This window comes from Lithobates pipiens, unplaced genomic scaffold, assembly GCF_037356315.1.
Source record: "Lithobates pipiens isolate NorthernLeopardFrog02 unplaced genomic scaffold, aLitPip1_a1.2 Scaffold_23, whole genome shotgun sequence".
Taxonomy (NCBI): domain Eukaryota; kingdom Metazoa; phylum Chordata; class Amphibia; order Anura; family Ranidae; genus Lithobates; species Lithobates pipiens.
In genome coordinates, this window is record NW_027507785.1 from 152,169,410 (window position 1) to 152,181,299 (window position 11,890).

Sequence of the window (11,890 nt, forward strand, 5' to 3'; positions counted from 1 at the left end):
TTGAAGATAACGCATGAAATGCAGGTGTTTGATGGACTAACCAGGGAACCTTTGGTGCATCAACATCAATCTCATCGTGCAAACATTTGTGCTCGATATCGCCAACCATCCATACATGTTCATTTACTACATGATGTAGTAAAGATTGCCAAAGTTCTTTAAAACGTTCCTCGTTTCCTTTGGAAGCTCTACTACACCAATAGAAATGGTTTGTTATGGATCTGATCCACGGCATAATGGCACTATGAATTTTTTTTTTGGAAATTTGTACCAATCTTCTTTTTAAATTTTTAACATAGTGCCAAATGTCAAATTGATGATTAATATTTTCATATTTTGCAGTGGTTAACAATTTGCGTATGCCGGTGTGTCTATCGGTTCCCACAAATTGAACATCGAATTTGCTTTCAATTAGTCTGTCTAAAACTTTTGTAAATCCAAATTTTTCCATGGCGACTGATGAGGTTGTTTGTGACACCTGCACCAACTCAAAATCTACAATTTTTTTGGAGAAAAGGTCCATGAATGTATAAGTGGAAAATTTGGCAGAAAACCCAGGGCTATCGCATTGTCCGTCTCCTACAAGATACAATGGTTTTTTTTTTAATTCTTCAGAAACATAGCCCTTGTTTTTTTGCCAACTATAGTCAATAGCGTGAAAAATGTATTGATTTTGCGCTCGATTGTAAGAAGTTTCTCCAAATATCTCGATGCCGCAAAATTCAAACATTTCTCTCACTTTGGTATAGCTTCCTCCACTCACACAAATGGCGCCTGAAAGTAAAATATTTCCTGCGGGATAATTCTTAATTTTTGGCTGGCTTTCCCACAGCTTTTTGCGGTGGTCAGCAGAGCATGTGGAAAAGACACAAACCAACGTGCCAATTAGTTGTTTTTCAATTTTTTTTATTTTTGAAATACAGTCTGGATCTGGACATCGCATTTGAAACAGCAATTGATCCAGCCTGCTTTCAAAAACAATAAATTTTTTTTCGTTTACGAGGTTAAGGGGGTATTGTAGAGTGTCATCTATTTGTGTGTCTTCAACACTTTCACAAAGACTTACATCATCTTTCAAAGGAGTTTCACAATCAGACAATCGGAAAATTGGGTCGTCGTAGTATGCCAATTTTCTTTTGGGACGGATTTCAGGACTATCGACCTCAGATTGTAAGGGTGAACTCATTACTGGTGTGGGTTGGACGTTCGGTGTCCAAAGTCCAGTTGCAGTATGTGGAACCGGAGGAGGTGTCATTAAACCAGCCCCAGAACTGCAATACGGGTGATCCAAGGAGATTGATCTTGCACTAGCTATTTTACTATAGTTTTCCTGTGATTCCGGGACAGTATCCTCCAAATTTGTTGTTTGGGTTTCTGCATCTTTCATTTGCACTTTGACACATTTACATGAACATGTAGTATTTACAATTTCAGATGTTGAGGTTCCTGGCATCGCGTATTTTGATCTACGAATTTTATTAAGTCTTGTGCTCCATTTAGTATCGGAGCTGGTGATCATTGAGATTTTCGGAAAAATAGTTGGTATTGCATCTCCTTTCAATTTTCTTTTTTGCCCTTGGCCAATGAAAGAATCAGCTTGGAAGTGCGCAGAACACATCCTGTACACGTTCCCACGCACATCACTTTGGATTAGTGGAACGTATTGTTCTATCATCTCAGGCTCCATACCGGCGTTTTGAAGCCAGATTTTAAGAAGTGTCGCATCCTTCGGGAAAATATAATATTTTCTTATTGGAGGATTTGACTGAGCATCACTGTCGTGGCTGCAACAAAGTGCAAAGCAGCTCGGCATTTCTATTCAATAAAGAAGAGTAAAATTAGTCAAACAAATATATTAAAAATTATATATATATATATATTTATTTTTTTTGACATTAGATATTAAAAATACAAATAAAAAAAAAAAAGACACTTGGTTTTATTTAATTAAATAATTTATTTAAGAGTATATTCAAAATTTTTTTTTTAACATGAAATAAAATTACATTAAAAAAAATAAAATAAAAAATTAACAACTCCATTTAAAATATAATATTTAATATAATTTTACATTGCGGATTACACAAGAGAAGAGAGAGCGGTAGCGAGCATGGATAGAGAGAGAGCGAGGAAGCGCGAGGATGGATAGAGAGAGGAGAGAGAGAGAGGGTGGAGAGAGAGAGAGAGAGAGAGGGTGGAGAGAGAGAGAGAGGGTGGAGAGAGAGAGCGAGAGAGAGAGGGTGGAGAGAGAGAGAGAGAGAGAGAGAGAGGGTGGAGAGAGAGAGAGAGAGGGTGGAGAGAGAGAGAGAGAGAGAGAGAGAGAGAGAGGGAGCGAGGATGGAGAGAGAGAGAGAGGGAGCGAGGATGGAGAGAGAGAGAGAGGGAGCGAGGATGGAGAGAGAGAGAGAGGGAGCGAGGATGGAGAGAGAGAGAGAGGGAGCGAGGATGGAGAGAGAGAGAGAGAGAGAGAGGGAGCGAGGATGGAGAGAGAGAGAGAGAGAGAGGGAGCGAGGATGGAGAGAGAGAGAGAGAGAGGGAGCGAGGATGGAGAGAGAGAGAGGGAGCGAGGAAGGAGAGAGAGAGAGAGAGAGAGGGAGCGAGGATGGAGAGAGAGAGAGAGGGAGCGAGGATGGAGAGAGAGAGAGAGGGAGCGAGAATGGAGAGAGAGAGAGAGGGAGCGAGGATGGAGAGAGAGAGAGAGAGAGAGAGAGAGAGAGAGAGAGAGAGGATGGAGAAAGAGGGAGAGAGAGAGTGGATGGAGAAAGAGAGAGAGAGAGAGAATGGAGAGAGAGGATAGAGAGAGAGAGAGAGAGAGAGAGAGAGAGAGAGAGAGACGATGGATCGAGAGAGAGCGGGAGCGAGGATGGATAGAGAGAGATGGACGATGGATCGAGAGAGAGCGGGAGCGAGGATGGATAGAGAGAGATGGACGATGGATCGAGACAGAGCGGGAGCGAGGATGGATAGAGAGAGAGAGAGGGACAGAGGATGGATAGAGAGAGAGAGGGACAGAGGATGGATAGAGAGAGAGAGGGACAGAGGATGGATAGAGAGAGAGAGGGACAGAGGATGGATAGAGAGAGAGGGACTGAGGATAGAGAGCGAGCAGAAACTAGAAGAAAGAAGATGAAAACAAAAAAAAAAAAAAAAAAAAAAAATCAAAAGAAAAGGAAAACAATACATTTTTATTATGGATTAGAAAGTATCAAATCCAATTGTCTGAGGGGAAAGAGAGAGAGATAGGTGGTTTGATAGCAGTAGAGTCAAAATGCGAGATAATGGTGATATAAAATAGATGTAGAGATATAGATATAAAGAAGATGGAGACATAGACAAAGGAGAAAGAACTAAAAAGGTAAAAGAAGCCGTGATTGAGACAATACACAAAATTATACATTGATTCAAAAAAAAAAAAAAAAGTTTAAAATTATGGATTTTAATAAAATCCAATTGTCGGAGATGGAAAACAGAGAGCAAAGGCGAGAGAGAGAGCGAAGAGAGAACGAAGGTGAGAGAGAGAGAGCGAAGAGAGAGTGAAGGACAGAGGATAGAGAGTTAGCGAGGGACAGAGGATAGAGAGTTAGCGAGGGACAGAGGATAGAGAGTTAGCGAGGGACAGAGGATAGAGAGTTAGCGAGGGACAGAGGATAGAGAGTTAGCGAGGGACAGAGGATAGAGAGTTAGCGAGGGACAGAGGATAGAGAGTTAGCGAGGGACAGAGGATAGAGAGTTAGCGAGGGACAGAGGATAGAGAGTTAGCGAGGGACAGAGGATAGAGAGAACAAAGGATAGAGGACAGCGGAAGCGAGGGACAGCGGAAGCGAGGGACAGCGGAAGCGAGGGACAGCGGAAGCGAGGGAGCAAAGGATAGAGAGAGCAAAGGATAGAGAGAGCAAAGGATAGAGAGAGCAAAGGATAGAGAGAGCAAAGGATAGAGAGAGCAAAGGATAGAGAGAGCAAAGGATAGAGAGAGCAAAGGACAGAGGATAGAGAGAGCAAAGGACAGAGGATAGAGAGAGCAAAGGACAGAGGATAGAGAGAGCAAAGGACAGAGGATAAAGAGAACAAAGGATAGAGGACAGCGGAAGCGAGGGACAGCGGAAGCGAGGGAGCAAAGGATAGAGAGAGCAAAGGATAGAGAGAGCAAAGGATAGAGAGAGCAAAGGATAGAGAGAGCAAAGGATAGAGAGAGCAAAGGATAGAGAGAGCAAAGGATAGAGAGAGCAAAGGACAGAGAGAGCAAAGGACAGAGGATAGAGAGAGCAAAGGACAGAGGATAAAGAGAACAAAGGATAGAGGACAGCGGAAGCGAGGGACAGCGGAAGCGAGGGAGCAAAGGATAGAGAGAGCAAAGGATAGAGAGAGCAAAGGATAGAGAGAGCAAAGGATAGAGAGAGCAAAGGATAGAGAGAGCAAAGGATAGAGAGAGCAAAGGACAGAGGATAGAGAGAGCAAAGGACAGAGGATAGAGAGAGCAAAGGACAGAGGATAAAGAGAACAAAGGATAGAGGACAGCGGAAGCGAGGGACAGCGGAAGCGAGGGACAGCGGAAGCGAGGGAGCAAAGGATAGAGAGAGCAAAGGATAGAGAGAGCAAAGGATAGAGAGAGCAAAGGATAGAGAGAGCAAAGGATAGAGAGAGCAAAGGATAGAGAGAGCAAAGGAGATTCAGAAAAAAGTATGAGGCAAGAAAAGTCTCACATCTAAAATCACACACATAAAAAAAAAAAAAAAAAAAAAGACAGACAAAAAAATAAAGTTACACAAATTAAATTCAATATTTAATTTTTGGCATGGCTTTGAATAATCAATTCCACTTGTCTTTTGAATCTATGGGATAAAAAATAAAAATAAAAATTATTAAAAATAAAAGCAAACCAAACAACAAAAACAGTACAAGAACATAAACGTGTTTATAGTGCGTTAACCACTTGCCTACTGGGCACTTAAACACCCCTCCTGCCCAGACCAATTTTGAGCTTTCGTTGCTCTCACACTTTGAACGACAATTACTCAGGCATGTAACACCATGTAACACCAAATCGAACTTTTATTATTTAGATTGTTTCACACAAGTAGAACTGTCTTTTGCTCTTGTATGATGTGTTTTTTTTTTTCTATTTCATTTGTGCTATAAATGAACAAAGTCGCGCTGTCCCATTGATTTCGATGGGTATGAGCGGTTAATACACCGCTCCTTCATCGCTCAGAAGATGCGGCTAGCAGGACTTTTTTCAGCATCCTGCTAGCGCAACGCTCCAGTGTGAAAGCCCTCCGGCTTTCAGGCTGGGTTCACACTGCTGCGGATACAAGAACTGGATGTGATTCGCACCGCCTTGCAGTGCAAATCACATCGGATCTCTGTGCAATGCGAGTTCAGCCATACAGATAGTATGGCTGAATTCGCATCACACCCGCCCCAAACTTGCACGGGACCCTTTTTTTTTGGTCTGCAGCAGAATCGGATCGCATGGGTGTTCACACCATGCGATACGATTCCTGTCCGAGTTTGCAGATCGCACTGCGATATGCGAACTGATCTGGGGGTGTCATTGATGTTTCACTGACACTCCCAGCAGTTCGCATAGGGCAGTGTGAACTGCCGCCGGGAGGCATGCAATGCGGGAACCCGCCACGGATTTGCGGCGTTCCCGCATCGCTGCAATGTGAACCCATAACACTGTGGTGAAAGAGGCCAGTTTTTTCAGGCGCTACACAGGTGCTATTTTTACCGCTGTAACGCATGAAAACCGCCACAGTGTGAAAGGGGTCTTAGCGTCCGCTCTGCAGCCATCTATTGGCTATAAAGCGGGCGCAAAGTGGTTTACAGACACATACACACATTTTTTTAATGCATTAACCACTTGACCACTGGGCACTTAAACACCCTTAACAACCAGACCAATTTTCAGGTTTCGGTGCTCTCACATTTTGAATGACAATTACTCAGTCATGCAACACTGGACCTATATGAAATTTTTGTCCTTTTTTTTTCACACAAATGGAGCTTTCTTTTGGTGGTATTTAATCACCGCTGGGTTTTTTATTTTTTGTGCTATAAAAGAAAAAATACAGAAAATTCTGTAAAAAAATGAATTTTTCTTGATTTCTGTTATAAAATTTAGCAGATTAGTAATTTTTTCTTCATATATTTTGGCCAAAATTTATACCACTACATATCTTTGGTAAAAATAAGTACAAATTGGTGGATATTATTTGGTCTTTAGAAGCACCGGAGGGCGGCGGGAGGGGGGGGGGGGTGTCTATGGCTGGGTATTGCAGGGTATCTCAGAGTATGGCGTTGCAGAGTATTGCATTGCAGAGCATTGCAGGATATTGGAGGGTGTTGCAGAGCATTGCACGGTATTGGCGGGTGTTGCAGAGCATTGCAGAGTGTTTCAGGGTATTGGTGGGTGATGCAGAGTGTTGCAGGGTATTGGCGGGTGTTGCAGAGCGTTGCAGGGTATTGCAGGGTATTGCAGGGTAATGCAGGGTAATGCAGGGTAATGGCAGGGTAATGGCAGGGTAATGGCAGGGTAATGCAGAGTAATGGCAGGGTATTGCAGAGTATTTGCAGGGAATTGAGGGGTTAATTTTCGGTGAGCAGCGATGTGAGCACTGCAGATGCAGCCCACATCGCTGCTGACACCGATCTCCTCCCCCTCCGCTGTTCCGATCGGTACAGAGAGGGGGAGGGAGGAACCGGCGTCATAACATGACGCCGGTTTGTTTACAAGTGATCGCTCCGTCATTTGACGGAGCGATCACCTGGTAAACGGCCGCGACGAGCGGGCGTTTACCGTGATCCGTCACGGATGCTCTCGAGTGCGCGCCCCAGGGGGCGCGCGAGAGCGGAATTCTGGGAGGACATCATATGACGGCCTCGCACAGTTAAGAAACCGCCCTAAAGCCGTCATTCGGCTATGGGCCGGTTATTAAGTGGTTAAATAACTTACTTGAATCCGATGTAGATTAAACAGCTAAGAAATCGGTCACAGAATTTTCTATGCAGTAGTTCGTTAACTGAAAGGAAAGAAATATAAAATAAAAATACATTAGTAAAGTTTAATAATTATGTTATAAAAATAAAAAAAAAAGGATTAAAAAAAAAAAAAAAAAATTATAAAAATGGCTTTTTAATAATTTTTGTAGTTAGCAAAATATTTTAAAAATAACATTTTTTAAAGTATTAATGCAAAAAATAAAAGTATAAACGCAGCCAAAAAAAAATATATAAAAAAAAAAAAAGTTGGAACTTACCTTATAATTGAAGGTTTTGATTGACAATGATAAAGATCTTCAATTTAAAAGGCACAATCAGAGTACTATATAAAATCTGAGAAGACAATTAAAAAATATTTTTAAAAAAATTTCCTAACATATAAATTAATGTAAAAAAAATAAAAGACTAAAAAATAAATTATTAAAGTATATATATATATATATTTTTAAAATTACACATTATTAAAGTAAAATCAAGAATTAAAATATAACATTGAGATCGAATTAACAAACATAGTTAAATAAAAACAAATAAATGGGTTAAACAAAAAAAAAAAAAAAAATGGTTGACGTATATATTCTAAAATAAATAAAAATAATTTTAATAAATGTATACGTGTGTTCTAAAAAATAATAAATTACAATACAAATATAAAAAATTAAAATTATGAACATGATAAAAATATATATATATATATATATATATATATATATATATATATATATATATATAATTTTAGACATAGATAGAGCCAATTCTTGATTATACATTTCGTTTTTTTTTAAAACAATCTAATATAACAGCAACCGAAAAAAAAAAATACGATTAAAAAAAAATAAAAAAAAAATAAAAAATTAAAATAAAAAAATTCGATCAAAAAAATAAAAATAAAAAATAAAGACAAAATAAAACAAAAATTTACGGTTGTTTATATTCTAAATTAAAACTAACATTGACATAACATTTAACAGTAAAAAATAAATATAAAAAAAAAAAATGACACACATTTATATATATATATATATATATATATATATATATATATATATATATATATATATATATACATACACACACACACACACATACAAAGCATTGTGATATAATTACAGTGCAATTTAAAAATTTGTAAAGACAATAAGATTACTTACCTCTGAGCTTGTGTCTGGGGCAGCTGTACCGCGTGGAGTCCGTTCGCCTCTTGTTCTCAGGTAAAACTGGTAATGTTTACCTGTTTGCCCTGGAGAACAATGGCGAAATTCAAATCGCCCTCCAAACGTGGCCGGCGTGATGACGTCACGTCCTCGAAATCTCGCGAGATTTCGGCTCCATGAGCCGAAATCTCGCGAGATTTCGTCTGCATGAGCCGCAATGTCTCCTGGGATTACTTGGACGAGATCCCAGGAGACGCGTGCGGGGGTCAACAGGAAGTGATGCTGATCCCCGCAAGAGACCGCCCATCGCCGCAGGGAGGAATTTTTAAAAGGACAAATTACACAAGGTATATTAATGAAAAATAGGAAAAATGTGGCATTATAAAATGTGCGATATAGAGGCAACAGAATGGGATCATTTTATTATTATGAGTGCAGAACCACTTTAAGTTGTATAGTGAAAGAATTTACGTGGTCAAGCACTTGCACCAGTGACACCTGGGATCAACTTTAACGTTTTATTCACTTACGTTTCACTTAATGAACTTTTATCTTCACGTGTATGGGGCCTTGTAAATCACTTCACTCATCCAAGGCATGGGACTTGTTGTGATTTGTTTTTTATTCTTGTTGTTTATTTGTTTCACTTAATCATAAGTTTGTGCCTCATAGCAATAAGCTGTAGTTTAAACAACTATTTGCTTTTTCACTAATTTTGAAAAACTTTTTTGGTCTAATAATCAATTTCAATTTATTATTTCTTTGTTCATTGCACAGTATACACATTTATATGCTTTATCATTGATGTTCAATTTTTTGGAAACACTAGTTTTGAAGTTTTTTTTCCTGATCTATTGCTTTATTGTATTCAGTCACATGTTACATTTATACATATTAAGCGCTGCACTGTTTTTCACATTCAAGTATCTCTCTTCTGTCTGTTATTCTCAGAGTGGATTAGAAATTTTGCTCCCTAGCCATATAGTTGGTTATTTATATTTACTACAGCATAGGGATATTTAAGAATAAATTGCCTTTTTTTTTAAACTTTACACACCACACTTTTTAAAGGTTATTAACCGATTAATCGAAACAATAATTGGCCAACTAATCGATTATGAAATTAATCGTTCGTTGCAGCCCTATTAAAGTCCCAACTCTTCTTTATTTACATGTAGTCCTGGAAGGAACATTCTCCCTCCTCAATTTTTTTCCACACTTGTATCAACATTTGACCTAGGTACCACAGGATGTATATATTGTGTGTGTGTGTGTGTGTGTGTGTGTGTGTGTGTGTGTGTGTGTGTGTATATATGTATATTATCTAATTTGTACCTTGTTGCAATTACCTTGTATTACAGTTCTGTACAAAATCATAGCGAAAAGTGTTAAAAAAAAAATGTCACCACTGAAAGGGCTGACATGTTCCCCAAGTCTTTTTTCCGCATTTGTGTGCTCCGGCTATTTGATTGGCCAGTGCCACGATGACGTCACTCCCGTGCATGTGTGCAGGAGACCTGAGTTCTGGCACAAAGCTCTGAAGATCCGGCAAGGTAATCCTGGACCTTCAGAGCGCCCTGAACAGATAAGTAAAACGGCGTAACTCCACTTTAACTAATGGCTAAACGATGGCAGTTGTGGACTGTCAGTATTCCCCCTGATGCTCAGCCAGCCATGCTTTATGGGAAAAAGTAATCCAAAAGAGTGACAATGGTTATCTAGCATTGTATTATAGGAAAAACAACTTGTCACTGAATATTGACGTGCAGCATTATTTTTCTTTGGTGTTTGTGTGTTTTTAATGATCACAGCTTAGGTTTTACTTTGCATAAAAAGAACTAACTAGAGAGCTTATTCACTATCGCACAAATTCAGGCAGATTGCAGATAAAAAGATAGAGCACTTAAAGGGGTTGTAAACCCTCGTGTTTTTCACATTAATGCATCCTATGCTTTAAGTTGAAAAAAACACCTGGCAGTGACCGGCCCCTAGCCCCCCCATTTTATTTACCTGAGCCCTGTATTTCCTTCGGTGGAGACGCGCTCTCCCTCTCTCCACGGGGTCCTGGCAATTGGATAGATTGATAGCAGTGCAGCCATTGGCTCCTTGTTGTCAATCAAATCCTTGCGTGCTGAGTCTGGCATTCATGTATATGGATGCAAATGCTGGACTCTGGAGCGTGCCCACAAAAGTAACCCCCCCCCCCCCCTGAGAGAGCGCTCCTCCTAGGGGGTTATCTGATGCAGAGAGGAGCCACAAGAGCCACCGAGGGACCCCAGAAGAGGACGATAAGGGCCAATCTGTGCAAAACGAGCTGCACAGTGGAGGTAAGTATGATAGCTTTATCATTTTAAAAAATACAACAACGAGGGTTTACAACCCCTTTAACTTGGGCATAGGACTGAATATGGAATAGAATCCCAGAATATGGCCATGCCCCACCTACACTTCTTATTCTTCTAATCCTTCACTTTGGGTAACCTTAGCCAGGTAGTTCCCAGCAGTCAATTACTAGGCCGCACCATGGTGGGAGTCCATTTACTATAAAGCTTCATCGAAAACGGCTAGTTTTTACTTATAATGACCCTGTCTAATCTTGGGTCACTTCTATGAAAGTGTGAGTTAATGGATCAATACAATGAATTTTTCAAAATTTGTGTGCTGCCCCAGAAATATAGCTGCACTATATATTTTACAGAATTTTGGTTAATAATACCCTAGTTGCCCTGTTCATTGTGAATATTGAACAATGCTAGACTCTATAAAATGTATATCTGTTCATCTCGCATGTAATCCTAGGTATTATATATGGAGTGCCTTTTCTGAAGAGCTTGCATACCATGACTCTAATATACTTTTATTTACAGAAAATAAAAAATAAACACTTTTGCATCATAATGTCATCCACGCAGTCTAGAAGTGGTGCTCAGAAACGTAAAAAGGCTAAGGAAGAGCAGATGAAAATTCTAAAAATGCCTAAAATAAGTACTTTCTTTTCCACCCCTAAAACTGTGGTTGAAAGTTATAGAGATAGCAGTGAGGAAACTGAAAAAAGTATTCAGGAAAGTGTAAATATCTCACGGATCAGTCAGCCGACAGTTGGTGAAGAAACTTGCGCTATTGAATTTCCACTAGAAGATGACAGCAGTAATCCACTTGAAGGCTGTAGCACAATACAAGACCAACCTCTTGGCACCACCACAAATACAGATGAAGATGAAGATTTAGATTTGGTGAGCAGTAGAGCATCTTCAGGTGGTGCTATTGATAGTAGTATTGTTGGTGAGCAATATGTGACTGACAGGGGACATTACCCGGTTACAATAACAGATCCAAGTGTTAAAAGGTTTATATTAGCTCATGGCCCATGCAGACCTCCAGGACCTTTCCCCCGAGATAATGATACTAAGAAAAGATGCTTTTCTGTAAGCTATTATGAGCGAGTCACCAAGACAGGGCTTAAACTACCTTTAATGTGGCTTTGTTACTCTCCAAAGCTTAATGCAGCGTACTGTGAACCATGCTGGTTGTTTGCAGACCGTAAAAAAGTAGGATTTGAACCTGCATGGGCAAAAGGGATCCAGAAGTGGCAGAGGCTGTCTGCTAAAATTCAGATCCATGAGTCTTCACAAACACACATGGAAGCATGTGTACTCTATGATCAGTGGAGGCGTAATAAAACAATTGATGAGGAAAATGAAAAACAAATTAGACGAGAAAAAAACTTTTGGAGG